This window comes from Lagenorhynchus albirostris, chromosome 6, assembly GCF_949774975.1.
Source record: "Lagenorhynchus albirostris chromosome 6, mLagAlb1.1, whole genome shotgun sequence".
NCBI classification, from domain to species: Eukaryota; Metazoa; Chordata; class Mammalia; order Artiodactyla; family Delphinidae; genus Lagenorhynchus; species Lagenorhynchus albirostris.
The window spans coordinates 43,738,061-43,755,384 of NC_083100.1; the positions used below are offsets into that span (position 1 = coordinate 43,738,061).

General features: G+C 40.5%; 1 long non-coding RNA gene across 2 annotated transcripts in view; it reads left to right on the forward strand.

Annotated features, from left to right (window-relative positions):
* LOC132522216 (uncharacterized) overlaps positions 1-17,324 on the forward strand; it is a 76,337-nt gene that overhangs the window by 36,769 nt on the left and 22,244 nt on the right. For both annotated transcript variants that reach the window (XR_009541119.1, XR_009541118.1), the window contains exon 4: positions 1,342-1,429. This is a non-coding gene — a long non-coding RNA (uncharacterized LOC132522216). The remainder of the gene's footprint in view (positions 1-1,341; positions 1,430-17,324) is intronic.

Consider the following 17,324-nt stretch of genomic DNA (forward strand, 5'->3'; position numbering starts at 1 on the left):
GGCCACAGCTCTGAAACGGCTGTGTTCTTTACCACAGTCTTCCTGAGACAGGTTGCTGCCTCCTTTTAGGAATAGCCATGGTAAACCCACCTGAGGAGGGTTTTGACTCAACTAAAACTTCAACCACCATCAGAGGCTTTCGAAGTATAACTGATAGGTACTAAAAATGTCAGTAATGTTGGTAGATACCACACAAGAAATTTTAAGCAGATAAAGCACCGTTTAGCAAAATTACCTACCAACATCCTTTTTTTTTGTGTGTGTGTGGTACGCGGGCCTCTCACTCTTATGGCCTCCCCCGCTGTGGGATCTTCCCAGACAGGGGCACGAACCCGCGTCCCCTGCATCGGCAGGCGGACTCTCAACCACTGCACCACCAGGGAAGCCCTTAAGGTCCCTTTTTTTTTCCCCAACATCCTTTTAACAGACAAAAAAAGGCAAGAGGAAAAAAAAAAGCAATAACTTATATAATTAATCTGTACAAAATAACACAATTGATATATTTTTTAACAGTAATAATCACGGAATGCTAAAGCTGGATGGGACATTCTGTACTGCTTAGGTGGGCTGCCTGGTGTAACAAGTGCTGGCTTCTTTCCTTTTCTCTCTCTTGTTTTACTTTGGTGATGAAGACACGAAAGCTCAGGGAGGGGAACTGACCTGGCCAAAGTCACACAGGCAGCTGGGCAAAGTCAGAATCGGAAACACAATGGCACTTTCTTCCACATATATAAAAGGCTGAAAACACAGAAGACTGTGATATTTATATGCATACTTTTCCAATTTTTTTCCAGTGTTTCCTTTTTTCCCTGTTATCTTTTAACCCAAATTTCCCAACTCCTTACACAGACTATTTTGGAAATTAGAAGACATAGTTTTAATGCAAATAATGCCTTTTTAAAAGAAGTTGTAAGCACCCACAACATTTTTATGCTTAGTGACTTGATGCCAACTATATATATTCATGGGTGGATGGGTATATCTGGATCTATAAATGTCATTTGTATATTCATATACATTCGTACACCAGATTTCCAAATCTAGTTGTTTCCCCTCACCTCCAAGGAACACACCGCTCCTGACATTTCGATAGCATAGCCTAACTATACAGTTCCATCGTGGGAGTTTGTATTATATATAAGTTTATGGTAAAGGTAAAAATACGGGTCTTGATAGTTTTCTTCCAGTGATATTCATTATCTTTTGCTAGGAAAGGTGAAAATATAAGCAATCAGTGCATTTCTGTCGAAAGGAAGGAGAATTAGATCTAAATAAGAATAAGCAGCATCTCAGGCTTGACAAACTTTTCCGGAAATTTTTTTTTCCCTGCTCTGCAGAGAGCCCTCAGCATGGGACATGGGTCTGGCTGCTGAAAGAAGTGTCCATGCAAATCTCATTCTCTATTTTCTGTAATCACCACCTGAAATACGTAAGTAAAACACACAGTCTAATGTACCTTAATGTTCATCCTCATACTTTAAAATAAGCATTATTTCTTGATGACTATACTTGAGAAGTTTTCTATTTAAACTGCGTATACATATGATGCCAATTTTTAAAAATCTTGTGTGTATTCACATATATAGGAACAAAAATCTATATGTATATTTACCAAGATGTCGACGATGGTTTTCTTTCAGAGTTATGACTTTTCTTTATACTTATCTCTATTTTTTACAACGATTATTGATTTCTTTAATGTTCAGAAAATTATTAATTTAGCACAAAATATTACGTAAAGCCTTTTCAAATGGCATCCTTTGTCTCTCTGATTCACTGGAGTTTGTAGCTACTTCTATTCATTCAATAAATATTTAATGAATACCTACTATGTGCAAGGTCCTGTGCTAATGGCTGTCAGATAAATAGTTTTACTATTTTACAAAGCTCAAGCCTATCAGCTAACAGATATTCACGGAGTGCCTGCTCTGTGTTCACAGCTGCCCAGTAGGAGTTCTGGATACAGTGGTGAACAAGATAGTGTTCTGCCTCCAGGAGCTTATATGCTATAAACACGTAAACAATAAATAACAGTGGTCAAGACGCATGTTATGAAGGACATTTTGAGGTAATGTCACAGATAGTAACTGGGAGGATGAGGCTGCTTTAGCTGAGAGTTTGTGGAAGCCCTCGCTGAATAGGTCACATTTGGATTGAAGACTGAATATTAGAAGGAGACACTTTGTGAAGATATGGCCTCGAGCAGGAGGAACAGCAGGAGGGAAAGACCCAAGATGAGAGCAAGCTTGGTATATTCAGGGAAAACAGCAAAAACTGGCAGAGTACAGAGAAGGAAGAGAAGGAAGCAGAAGCCAGTAGGGCAGCCTTCCAGGCCACAGTACAGAATTTAGATTTGATTCTCTGTTGCAAAGAGAGGTCTTTGGTGAGTTCCAAGCAGAGAAGTGATGTTGCCTAGTTTACATTCGAAAAAGATCCTGCTGGCTTCTGTGTCAACAATGGATTTGGGGGAGGCAAGTGCAGTGACAGGGTGCTGTTGAGGACATAGCGAGAAGCTGCCACATAAGGATAGTTGTGGAGGAGAGATACTGAAAACTTTAAAATGGGAGAATACCTCTTGGTTGGGGCAAAAAAAAAAAAATGTGTTCTACCATTGTATAGGTACTCTTCTCTCTCTCTCTTTTTTTTTTTTAAATAAATTTATTTATTTATTTTTGGCTGCATTGGGCCTTGTTGCTGTGCATGGGCTTTCTCTAGTTGCGGCGAGCGGGGGCTACTCTTTGTTGCGGTGCGGGGGCTTCTCATTGCGGTGGCTTCTCTTGTTGCGGAGCACAGGCTCTAGGCTCACAGGCTCAGTAGTTGTGGCGCACAGGCTTGGTTGCTCCGCCGCATGTGGGATCTTCCTGGACCAGGGCTTGAACCCATGTCCCCTGCATTGGCAGGTGGATTCTTAACCACTGCGCCACCAGGGAAGTCCACTACTCTTCTCTTTTAACTTTTGTCTTTTAGAGTGTGGCTGAGATTACTCTCATCTCTCGGTATCCTTTCTCCTCTATTTTTATAATAGAACTCCCTGAGTTCTAGCTAGACACATGGGCATTAGGTCGTCAACTACATTTCCCAGCTTTCCTTGCTACTGGGAGTGACCTTATGACTAAATTTAGACCACTGGGAAATGAAGTAATGTGTGCTCAGTCTAGATTATCTCCTTAAGGACATAGTCACTTGGTAAACTTTCTTCATTCTTCCCTTGGGCTGAAACTCAGCCATGCATCAGCCCATCTTTGACCCCGGGGTGTGAGAACATCACCCTAGGGCATGGTGGAGCACCAGATGGAAGGACCGACTTCCCTGAATGACCTCACGGGACAGCCCTCCGGCTGGCCCTCAATGCTCCTGTTCAATCTATATCACGTGAGAAAAAGAAAGTTCTTTCTTTTTTAGAGCTGTGCTGTATTCTAGGGTGTTTTGGTTAGAACCGCTTATCCCATACCTTAAGGAAATGAGGAGCTTTGGGGAAGCCAAAAGAAGCATTTACAGCAGAGAAACCAGGGCATGGCAGATGTCTTTGAGCCCATCAGTACCCCCTTGTCTGGAATAGGAAGAAAGCATAGCCAAATGAGAGAAAAACTATCTGGATACTAATCTGCTCCAAAGCTATCTGGATACTAATCTGCTCCAAAGCCCTAGGGCCATACCCAAGGACTTGGGAGAGTCCTGACCGCCAGCCAAGATTTAGGGTGAGTAATAAAGGAACATTCCAATCATGAACTCTGTATAACATCAAGTTGTGATAAGCTGATAAAAAAGAAACTGAAAAATAACATAGACTCGTTTTCTCTACCAGTTATTTTAAAGAAACTTTACATTTTGAATTAATTACCCCTAGTGAAGAAGTATGTATATGCTACACACAAATGGAAAATACACCAAGTTCCATATCAGTGGAGCACATTTGCACACGAGGCCGTGTTCCTCCATCTGTACTGGGTGGTTACAGCTGACTCTCCTCTGGTTGCAGTGTGCCTTAATTTGGAACCTTACTCATGTTTTTAAAAAGCCCATCTCAAGGTTATGGAGGTTTACCCACACACAAACCAAGATGAATTAAGTAATACTAATATTATGTTAGGTAAGAAAATAATCTTCAATATGGAAGAAACCCAAGCTCCCTTAGAGAGTTTTTTTTTTTTTGAGGATTAAAAAAGAGAATGTATGTAAAGCAACCAGCAAAAAATATTATTGTTGTTGTTAGTTTCTCCCTTTCCTATACTCACTCAATTATTTGTCTTTCAAATTCCAAAATACTCAGAAATCTGCCATGAGTCCCTGAAAGAATGACTAAATGATCATCCTCAGTAAGCTGGTAATTTGGGTTTTCTACATCCCTCAATATAGGATTGAAGTGAAAGGTGGGAGGGAAGGGACACTAATATTTACGGAGCATCTACCATGTGTGCACTTTAGGTTGGTTATTTCCTCTGATCTTAATAATTCAATGTGGTGATACCATCATTCTTTTTTTTTTAATTATTGCAGTAGTTAATTTACAATATTGTGTTAGTTTCAGGTGTCCAGCAAAGTGATTCGTTTATATTGTTTTCCACATTATATTCCGTTAAAGGTTATTACAAGTTTATAGTTCCCTGTGCTATACAGTAAATCTTTGTTGCTTATCTATTTTATGTATAGTAGTTTGTATCTGTTAATCCAATACTTTTTTTAAATTTTTAAAAAATTTTATTGGAGTATAGTTGATTTACAACATGTTAGTTTCAGGTGTACAGCAAAATGAATCAGCTATACATATACATATATCCACTCTTCTTTTAGATTCTTTTCCCATATAGGCCATTACAGAGTACTGAGTAGAGTTCCCAGTGCTATATAATAGGTCCTTATTAGTTATCTATTTTATATATAGTAGTGTGTTTATGTCAACCCCAATCTCCCAATTTATCCCTCCCCCCCCACCCCCACTTACTCCCTGGTGACCATAAGTTTGTTTTCTACATCTGTAACTTTGTTTCTGTTTCGTATATAGGTTCATTTGTACCTTTTTTTAGTTTTCATATATAAGTGATATAATATCCCATACTCTTAATTTGTCCCTCACTCCCTCCCTCTCTCCCTCTCCCCTTTGGTAACCATAAGTTTGTTCTCTATGTCTGTGAGTCTGTTTCTGTTTTGTATATACATTCATTTGTATTATTTTTTTAGATTCCATGTATGTGATGTCATATAGTGTTTATCTTTCTCTGTCTGACTTACTTCACTAAATATAATATCCTCTAGGTCCATCCATGTTGCTGCAAATGGCAATATTTCATTCTTTTTTATGGCTGAGTAATATTCCATTGTGTGTGTGTGTGTGTGTGTGTGTGTGTGTGTGTGTGTGTACACATACACATACACATACTTGGGTTGTTTCCATGTCTTGGCTATTGTAAATAGTGCTGCTATAAACATTGGTGTGCATTTATCTTTTCAAATTAGAGTTTTTGTTTTTTCCAGATACGTACCCAGGAGTGGGATTGCTGGTCATGTGGCAGCTCTACTTTAGTTTTTTAAGGAGCCTCCATACTGTTCTCCATAGTGGCTGCACTAATTTACATTCCCACCAACAGTGCAGGAGGGTTCCCTTTTCTCCACACCCTCTCCAGCATTTATTGTTTAGAGATTTTTTTGATGATGATCATTCTGACCGGTGTGAGGTGACACCTCATTGTAGTTTTGATTTGCATTTCTCTAATGCTAAGTGATGTCGAGCATCTTTTCGTGTGCCTGTTGGCCATCTGTAAGTCTTCTTTGGAAAAATGTCTATTTAGGTCTTCTGCCCACTTTTTGTTTGGGTTGTTTGTATTTTCAATATTGAGCTATATGAGCTGTTTGTATATTTTGGATACTAACTTCTTGTTGGTCACATCATTTGCAAATATTTTCTCCCATTCCATAGGTTGTCTTTTCAGTTTGTTGATAGTTTCCTTTGCTGTGCAAAAGCTTTTTTTTTTTTTTTTTTTTTTTGTGGTACACGGGCCTCTCACTGTTGTGGCCTCTCCCGTTGCGGAGCACACGCTCTGGACGCGCAGGCTCAGCGGCCATGGCTAATGAGCCTAGCCGCTCCATGGCATGTGGGATCTTCCTGGACCGGGAGACGAACCCGTGTCCCCTGCATCGGCAGGCGGACTCTCAACCACTGCACCACCAGGGAAGCCCAGTGCAAAAGCTTTTGAGTTTGATTAGGTCCCATTTGCTTAATTTTGCTTTTATTTCTTTTGCCTTGGGAAACTGATCTAAGAAAATATTGCTACGATTTATGTTGGAGAATGTTAAACATCATTCCTATTTTAACAATAAAGAAACCACGTTTGACAGAGGTTAAAGTCCTTACTCAGTCACATAACTAATAAGTGGTTGTTAACGGTTGAGCTGCAGTTCAAACTCAGAGCTGTGTGACTCCAAAGCTTCCCATTCTGGCTGTACCTCTGGAGTGGTCTAAGCCTCATGGTACATAGGATGCAAGGTTGTATGTGAGAGTCCCAAACATAGTAGTGGACCCCAAAACCACTTCCTACTCTCAATTTTCTTTTTTAATCCCAGGCAGAATTAATCATTTCCTCCTCTGTATTCCCATTTAACATCTTGTATATACATCCATATATAGAGTAACTATTGGTTTACAGACCTATTCATGGTTGCCTTCACTAGACTGACAGCTTTTCATCAAACATTTAGGCAAACATTTTGGCATCTGTGTACGCTTCGTGTCTAGTATAATACCTGCAGGTAGCAGACACCTAATGAATGTTTATTGAATCATCCACAGATTCCCAAACAGCAATAACATATCATTATCCAATTGCCCATGACCATCGCCAGGACTGTCTCTGAGTTATCTTCAGTCTAGGCCCCCAAGCCTTGTGAGGTTTCCATGAGCAGCAGGTATCACATGTGTGTGAAGACACGTGAAGCACTGCCTGTCAGAACTGTCACACATTGACTAATATAAACAAAAACCTTTTGAAGTTGTGCTTTATGGTAACTGCAGAAACCTTTCTTAGTAAATGAGAAAACAGCTTTTTCACTCTGCCTTGGTTTGCTGCATTAAAATGTTCTGAAGGGCAGCACATGTACACACACAGACACACAGACACACAGACACACACACACCTACCCACACAGTGAGAGCTAGCATTATCCCTACAGTATCAGGGACCTCCTGGACTGTAATCTCACTGCATGGGGGCTGAATCACAATAGTAAACATAAGAGGAACTTTCACAACAAATTCTTTAAACATATTCATAGCTGTCAGCAGCGATATTAGATTTAGTTAGGCAACCCTGATTTGTGCCGCATACAATCTTTACTGTAATTAGATTCTTTGTTGTACACATTTTGTCACCACTGAGGAAAGGTCATTAAGAGGCGCACTCTCCTATAGGTAATCGCACCCTGGACCCTATAAGCGTGACAGTAACTGGCAAAGAAAATGCACAGCTTCTTCCCCTGCATGGTAATACGAAGGGAACAAACAGTGCCTGAATCTTACTCATTTCCATTTTCTGTCAAAATGTTCTTTGTATAATCTTGCTGAGTCCATAAGAGCATGTAACAGAATTATCACTATCATTTTGACAACACTAGGCAGAAAGGTAAAAAGCAAGCGTCATTTCTATAGAGCTCTGTGCTGTGATTGTTGTTTCACAATCCAGACTGTTGTTCAATTTGGGGATAGTGTCAAGAACTATGGAAAAGTCTGATATTGTACTCTACTTGCAAGCTGCCGAGTTAGCCTGCCATAGTTTCATGTATTCTGGTAGAAGAAATAAGAAAATAAGAAGAAATCAGAGACAAAGGACAGCTTATTATTCACAACAATAGTAGTAGGTGAACCAACTGTGCTGGCCTGGGGTTGCCATTAGGAGAAAAGTTAAAGCATCTTACCTGGGAATGGTCAGAGAAGAATCCTAAATTTTGTAATTAGGATTATAGAACTTCCTACCCCTTTCATCCTAATCATTACCCAGGAAGCAGCTGAGAGAAACTGATCCCCTTCTGGGGAGAGTTGCATTCAATGATCTAATTGTCTGAGTAAGGTGTGTGGACCAGGAGGAGGTGAGGGAGGTAGAGTTGGAAACATTGTTGAATCAATTATCGAGGACACCATTCCAAAGCTCAATAATACCAGATGCCCGTGGGTGTCAGGAGGCATGGACGGTCCATCAGATAGCTTGACTATAAGTCCACTGCTGAGTAGCTTGTGATAAAAAGCACACCATCGTCAGACGGTAAGTGTCCAGACAGCCAAAAACTTGACCTGGATTAGTTTCAAGGACCACAATAGTGTTGCCAGAGTTGGCAGATCAGACTGGAACAGAAATAGCATAACCTGAAAAAGTATTAACAGCCTTGAGACCCCATGGATAGCCCTGGGAAGGGACCAAAGGTCAAATGTAGTTCTTCTGCCAGGAGTCGGTAGGGTTGATGGCCCACATGATGTGTCCTGCCTTGTGCAAGACAGATGGGTCAACTTTTGGCAGGTGTTCCAAGTCTGGCATGCAGCAGTAATCTCTGTGCCAGTAACTAGAGGCCTTGACTTTGTGCCCAGCCTACGATGCTTCCATAGTAAGTGTTTCCATGTCTGGTACAGTGATGGATCCAGGCAAGGATGGTGAGAATCTGGACAGTAACAGCTTAATGAGCAGCTTGAGTCAAGTCAGCATCGTCAGAGAACAGACTCTTAGCATGGGCTTGATCCAGACGGTTCTGTCGGCAGCCGCAATTTATTCCCACAGTTTGCAGCCCCAAAGAGGGTGTCTCCAACCTGCCGTTCTTTAGTTTCTAAGAGGCAGATCAAATAGCTAGGCCACTGGCAACAGCCCAAGAGTCGGTAAAAAATATAACAAGGTTCTTCAAGGATAGTATTATCTAGAACTATGAGGACAGCCTTGAGTTCTGCCCACTGAGTGGAGCAACTTCATTGTCATTTGGTTTTTGCATCACAGCACTGAAGTTGAACAGCCATAGCAGCCCAGTGAATACCACCAGGTTTCAGATAAATGGAATAAGTAGACCCAGGCATTTAGGGAAACTGCGGTGAATTGACAGCCCTGTAAGGGCCAGTGAGTTTGCTTCAGTTGACCTAATGGGGCATGGAGTTTCCCCCAAAGGAATAGGTACCACTTTTACATGTAAAGCCTAGATGCTGAGGCCAAGCTGGCTGTGTTTTTGAATATGCCATTTTCATTTGACAAGTGAAGCTTGTTGGGACTGTCCCCCTTTGTTAGTCCTTGAATCTGAGTTGACTCACCCAAAAATAGAAATATCATATCAGAGAGTCACAAGGTTTCCATGGGTTAGGCATTCAGTTTTGATAGGAGCACAGTAGCAAGCTAATAGCTACTTTTCAAAAAGAATGTTTCTGGTAGTTGCATCAGGGAAGTAATGAATCCAAAACCCCAAGGGAGCATCCCTGGGTGGAGACAGCCGCCTTTTGCTAGAGGCACCAATCAAAAAATCATCAGTCACAGAGGACAGGGAAATATTGACCTCCATCTCTAACTGTTTCTCCATAATGTGGCTGAGGTCAGAAGGGTAGAAGGACATCATTTCCTCATTCTCATTCATCAGCATTGTAAACCCAATCCAGAGTGGTGAGAGCCTGGATCCTAGTCAATGCCACATCTGTGGTCTCCCACAGGAGTTTTTCTGTCTCAGAAAAATCTTTCCATGAAGGCCAATGCTTGCTTATAGAAGCCAGGACCCACTGCAAAAGAAGTTGAGAACTTTTACTGTCATCTCCAAGTGGATCTAAAGTTAGCACTGTAGATTGCAGGAGGATTTGAACTATGAGAAAGCCCAGCTGTTGTCATTCTTTCTTGATAAGCATTACACACTCCATTCCCTCAACTCCCAGGCAAATCAGCCAAAGCTCTATTGATTTGTCTGGTTTTTGCCTACAACAATAGCAATTTTCCTTCCTTTCATGCTCAGTGTGGATTTGGGTCTTTGTAACTTGTCTGAATGGAAGTGGAACCTTCTGCCCACCCGAGATGAATCTTAGTACCTACTAGCTGTTACAATGGGGCAGATTTGAGGCTGACCCCTGGGTCGATGAGGAAGTTCCCCCACCTGGAGGAGAGTTAGCACTAAGCAGGGCACTGGACAGGCAACTGTCTCTGAAACTCCTTCCTGACAACTCAGCCTGCAACCACCTTCCCAATTCCTTCTCTTTAACAGGCAATAAAGTAAAAAACAAACAGACAAACAAAAGCATTTATTTTCCAATTGGCCATAACATTTGGTCAACTCCCTACTGATTCCCTTGAACTTTCCTCAAACCCTGTTAATTGGCCTGGGAGGCACTCATGCTTTCTCTTTCAGAAAGCCATGTCTTTGTCAGCATCTCGCCATCATTGTCCAAACTGCCAAGAACTGTGAAGGGTCTGACATTTACCCTACTTGCAAACTAAAAAGTTAGCCTGCCATAGTGTCATGTATGCTAATAGAAAGCCTGCGATTCCTAGGCCAGAGATGCGGTTTATTACAGCACTAACAACAACCTGAGAATCAGCATTTTTATATCCGTTCCTAATTCCCACGGAATGCAGATAGGATCAGGTAACATCCGCCCATGCAGTAGGTTGCGTTACAGAAGGACCCCAAGCTCAGGGAACCAGGATCTTTATATAATGGCCCATAAGTATGCCTGCCCTTTGTTCCAGAGACACTACCTCTCACTTCCAAGGCTCTTGGCTATACAAACATCCTTTTAAAGGAACAAAGGGCAAGTCAGTGCTTTGGCTCACAGGTGTGCAGAAATATGAGAAAACCTCAGAGAATTGCCTCCATTAGCAAAAAGCAATAGCTAGCAACAACAGTATGGGAGTGGCACTCAAACGCCCGTGACTAGGAATTGAGTCCACAGCTCATGTCATTCTGTGGATAATATACCTGGAGGTATTGGGAGCTTGTGATTACACAGATAAATTTTCAACCTTCTGCAAGAAGTTAAAATAAAAATCCTCACAAAAAGTGGAAGAATCTGAGAATTTCAGGTATCTAAGTGACAGTAGAAGTCAAGGCATTTTTTTAATACTAGATTAAATTCAAGAGCTACTGAAAATTTGTTGAAGCAGTATGATGGGTATCTGGGGGTGCTTTTTACTGTTCACTCTATTTCTATGTGTTTAAAATTTTTTGTAATAATTTAAACTGTTTTTAATTAAACAATGTGAAAATAACAAAATTCTCTGTTGAAGAGAAAGTGCTTAGGATAAAAACTTCTAATGGTTGAAGTTGGTATAGAATGTTTCTCCCCCAGAAAACCTGTGGTAGGAAGAAGAAAAATATTCTAGTATTTCATCTATAGATATTACTGAAATTGACATTTAGTTTTAGAAATACTTGATATATTTTAAATATGGGGACAAAGACCTGGGGTGAAAGAAAGTTGAACAACTGAATTTTACCGGATGATTAACTGCTGAGGATCTAATATATAACCCAAACATCACTAAGATTCCAGTGTTCACTGAGCAGAACAAAAAGGAGGGACTTGCAAATGTTTACAGCAGAGGCTGCTTCTATATAGCAAATGGAATCAAAACAAACGGTAAGGGGAGTCTAGTCATTCATTCTTGCGTTGTGTATCAACCAAGTGTCAGCACTGGGCCAGGTGAGTGCATCTAAAAAGAGAACAGGTTTAAAGATTTTTTTTTAAGAGAGGGGGAATAAACTCATGATCGTCAGTATTTTTCTTAAAATTGTATTAACCTTATATTGTGATAGTTCTTGTATTATTTAGGATTTGAACATATTTGGGGAAAGGAAATAGAGAATGAAATCTGAAAGGGGACAGGTACAGGTGATACGGATCTGAACTGACGAAGATAAAATGCAAAGATACCTCATCAAGCTTGGAAAATGGATAGAAAAGTATGCAGTGACTCTCTGCACGGGCCACAAGATGACAGTGAGTGAGTCTTGGGCAAATTAACCTAAACTATGATTATAAGATGATCATCTCTGACTTATTTGACTCATTAGAAACCTTGGCAATAGAATCCGTTATTGTCTTGTTCCTCTGGCCCCTGTTCTATAGCTGCCTCAACCCCACATCCCGAGAAGGGTCAGTAGACTCTAAATTAAGAATTAATAGGAAGATTAAAATCCCTTAGGAAGATAATTGCTGAGAAAGGATATTATCAAAATATGTAAAACCTTGGTGAAGCCCAGGAGTGCTGTATAACACTGTACCAGTTGCACCCAGCAGGGGCACCAGGCAAGAGCATGGTGAGGGGGAGGGAGTCGGGAGGGGACCAAGCTGGGAGTGAAACCTAGCCATGCTCTGCTCACGGAATCGTGCACCTGGCACAAGACTGCATCTGCCTGAAAGAGGGAGCACCCTTTCCTCAACTGAGTGCCCAGAGCGGGTGCTTTTTTCTTATGTGCATAAAGCTCTGTCTGTGCTAGCTACGGCTCAGTGTGAGAACATCCTCAAATCCTGGAATGTTTCAGGGCATCCACTGAAATTCTATGAAAGTAGTTTAAAGATAAATAAAAGATGGCATTACTTTATACAGTGGGTAGTAAACATATGGAACTCATTATCCTCAAGATGTTGCGTAGTCCACAAATATAAATAGGATAAAGAAAGATTTAGATAAATTCATGCTTGTTAGAGTCATATGAGCTGCTAGAGCGTTGTTAGAAACACACAGGGAACGTCTCCAAATGCTTTCAGGGAAAACACCATGTTTATCTTCAAAATGTCCTGTAGTGCCAGTGCCATGAATTGAACAGGCAGATCTCTGGCTCTCCAGGTTTCTCAGCATCCGTAATACTCAAGTTTTCCAAATAACTGAGGGCTGAGCTTCTGTATCATAAGGATTTTCTTTACATTAACAAATTGTGTACACATTTTTTCTCAGTGGTGGTACGAAGTTTTATGTGATCTTAAACTGAGTTTGCCAAACTTAACCTTTTCTTGAGAACTTGGAAATGTCATGACAAATGTGCATTTTTGTACTGGGCTGTAAGAGTGATATTTTTGTACTGGGCTGTAAGTGTACCCAGGGCATCAACTCAGATGTGTGGCACTATTTGACTCTCACCTATTCCCACAGAGTTACTGTGGTTGGTTCTTTTCATTTCTTTCCGTATTTGTGCTTACTTTACATACAAATTTTCATCTTCTCTCCTGTTCTTCAAGCTTCTGTTTTCACTCTTGTCAGTGGGCTTGCAGGGAAAACCCTTTCACTCCTAATATGCTGCTCCCACCTCTTTGACTTTGGAGGAAAAGCATCCTACTCTCCTCTGTGTCATGTCACCTCAGCTGTGAAACAGACCTTACCTTAATTCACTACAGCTCTCAGAAACCAGGCTGCACTTTTAACAACCTTAACTGAAGGTTGGGGAGTAACAGAGGAGAAGTACATTTTAGTACTGCTGCTGGATTTGGTTACCAGATGAGCTTACTCTGAACCCAGCAAGGTTCAAACCCATTCTGAGTCTTCCACAAAGATATGCCTGTTTAGTTCCCATCCCTGTCCAGCTCCATCCAACACCAGAAGCAGGTCAAAGGTATCCACAACTCCAAGCACAAGCCCACTGCCAAGCTCCAGACATGGGAAGGAGATGTTTCCTCCCTCCAGTTCAAGGCCTGTTTCTCCAATCATCATTCATTGGGGCCAGCATCTTATTACTTTCCTAAGATGACAGACCAACAGAATCATGAACTTGTCCCATGGTTCCCAGTAGGATAATGCATCAAAACACAACAATGCAACATCAGTACTTTCTAGATTATTTGACCTTATGTAGCCCACAGACATGAGCCCTACCAAGTGCAATTCTGTCCTTGGTGTAGTCTGTCCACTAGTGTGAGATGCATGTCTTGTCTACTCATCCTTCATGCAATCTCCAGATTTTGCTTCTGAGCAAGGGTGCACACAAATCTCCAAATGAATAAGGGGTACTTTTCAGGCACGGTTTAGTCTAAATTCACTCTTTGAAGATAATAAATATTTATCAAAGGGAAAATACAATGTGCAGAGATGCAATTCTGCATATTACAAAACAGGCATTTGTTGTTAGGTTATAAAACAAAGATGTTTAACAACTCAGAGTCACCCTGATTGAAAGTCAACAGCTCAGAACAAGGCCTTTGCTTAGGTTTGACACCTAAATGACTCATTCTGATGATTTTCCCAAAATAAGAGAACAGTCTACCCTGAAGGTGAATTCTAGCTGCCATCTCTAGGGAGGCAAAAACTGTCTATAGCGTTTAAATCACAGAGCTTTCTCCCTCCTTCTGTCCATCAAGTTTTCAAAGATCTTTAAGCCTGAGTTTCAGTGCAGTTTCCTCCATAGGTAAGCATGCTATTTAATAGATTCTAAAACACCCTTATTTTATTTTATTCATTTAAATTTTTACATTTCAACATCTCTGAAATCAGGACACATAATCTGTGACAATCACATTTTGCCAAGCGGCACTCATGACATAGTTGCCTACATCGTGAGAAATTAGTCCATTAAAAAATGAACTTGCTGAAAATATAGTGACTTGGTTGTTCCCATCACGGCCTGACTGGACAACTGCACAGCTTCAGACAGCAAATCATTCGAGGTTATCTGAGTTAGGAGTATAAACCTGTTGTCTGAACACCTTCCAGCAACTTCCAGGAGGATTCATAAAGCTCCAGATTTAAAACTTGCATAATGGGTGTTACTGGCTTGGGGAAAAGTCGTTGAGATAATAATGAACACTCTCTTAAGAAATGCTGCCTCAGCCATGCTCCTGGTGGCACAGTGTCTATAGAAAACCACAGATAGCAGTGATTCTGAATTCAAAAGTGATTCAGAAGCACAAGCCTCTAAATGTGCAGAAGTTTTAGAGAGTACTTTTTTTTTTACTGAAATATAGTTTATTTACAATGTTGTGTTAATTTCTGCTATACTGCAAAGTGATTTAGTTATGGATGTATATACATTCTTTTTCATATTCACTTCCATTATGGTTTATCACAGGATATTAAATATAGTTCCTCATGCTATATGGTAGGACCTTACTGTTTATCCATTCCGCATATAAGAGTTTGCATCTGCTAATCCCGAACTCCCAGTCCACCCCTCCCTCGCCCTCCCCCTTGGCAACCACAAGTCTGTTCTCTATGTCTGTGAGTCTGTTTCTGTTTCGTAGATATATTCGTTTGTGTCATATTTTAGATTCCACATATAAGTGATATCATATGGTAATTATCTTTCTCTTTCTGACTTACTTCACTTAGCATGATAATCTTTAGGTCCATCCATGTTGCTGCCTTATTGCAGTATGGCATTATTGCATTCTTTTTTACGGCTGAGTAGTATTCCATTGTATATATGTACCACACCTTCTTTACCATTCATCTGTCAATGGACATTTAGGTTGTTTCCATGGCTTGGCTATTGTTAATAGTGCTGCTATGAACATTGGGGTGCACGTATCTTTTTGAATTAGAGTTTTATCCAGATGTATGCCCAGGAGTGGGATTGCTGGATCATATGGCAACTCTATTTTTAGTTTCTTGAGGAACCTCCGTACTGTTTTCCACAGTGGCTGCACCAGCTTACATTGCTACCAACAGTGTACGAGGGTTCCCTTTTCTCCACACCCTCTCCAGGATTTGTTATTTGTAGACATTTTAACGAGGGTCATTCTGACTGGTGTGAAGTGGTACCTCACTGTAATTTTGATTTGCATTTCTTTTAGAGATTACCTTAACCAATTTATTCTGATTAATTTACCTCTTCGTTATGCAAAAGAGTGATAAATGATTTTTTTAATCTGTTGTCCAAATAACTCATTCTGTGTTATAAGAAAGCCTCAAGTCATAGTTGGACAGTGTTTTCTTTTTTCCTTAGAGACATGTAAACGAATGGTTTATGTGACTGAACAGTGTACTCACCCAATCTGTCCCCCAGACTTCCTTGTGCTCTTTTAAGTAGGCTGTGCATGTGACTAATTCTGGCCAGAGGATATGGATGGAAAGTGACTTGTGTTATTTCTCAATCTAAGCATGGAAACACTAGGTCTTGACTTCCAGTCACTTTTCTCTCACCATAGTAAACCCTGAAACTTCTTATAGAGATGATGGAGCCTTCATCAGCATGTGTCTCCTGAGTGACTAAGTAGAACAGAAGCCTCAAGTGACCTTCACTGTAGCATGAAACGAACTTTTGTTGCGTAAGGCCCTGATGTGTGGGGTTTGTTTTCACTACACCCTGAGTCTAGCATATCCTTACTGTAATATTATAATGCACAACAACAACCAATGATATCTTACATTTGGTGAAATACAGTACAGGCCTACTCAGTGATGTGCTAGTAAGTGCCCAACCACCAGCTCTTATGGGGGTGGAAGGAGTCCCTGACTTGTAATATTTGCTTATTTTTGCAGTGTAAATACTCCATCATAGCCGATTTTGAGTTATCAATGTGACATCCACCAGCTTGCTAAATTCCAGAAAATTTAACAATTGGCTCTTGTGAACCAGTATAAGTGAGCTCCAGCATACCACCAGACATATGCTATAAACCTCCCCAGTTTACTTCTCATACAGCATCTCTTGGTTTTTGACAGCCAAATTCACAGAACATATATCGCTCTCAGTATACCATTTTGGGGCTGACATTTTTATGGGGAAAATATACATTTACATACTCAAAACTCAGTAGAACATTTTTAAAAAGCAATACGTGGGGAAAATAACTGATAGAAAGTTAGAATCATGCACGGACTTTAAAAAGTGCACGTTGTCAATGAAGGTGAGTCTCTGCGTCACTGGTACCAAGACATCGAAGCATTCAGAGCAGCTGTTAACTTCTGTGTCCATTCTTTCATAATCAGTAAGCTTGCTTAGTCATTTTACATCATCATAAGTCATTTGTTACTTACATATACACATCTTAACTATGGTTTCATTACCTTTTTAGAAATTTGTCGGTGGTTTGGGGCTGATGTGTGACACATTATAATTTTTCCCATTTGAAATAATGGGAAACAGGCATCCAGACAGTTTGTTTCAAGTAGAACAGCTGATTTTCAGTAATGGATTACTGACATGAGGTAGGAGATGTGGATTCTATAAATTCTAAGACCTTTAGTTCTTACGAGCGTGAGCATATGAATTTAATGACATCTATTTTGCCTGCTCAGGGAACTTTTTGCATAATTCTTGGTTTGTAGTTGTGTTCCAGACAGACAATACTTCTGGGGAGCTAAGCTGTGGATGGCTGAAGCAAAGAATTCCTACATTTCTAATATAGTTAAAAATATATGGAACATCATTCGTTATTATCTATTCTGAGGTGAGAA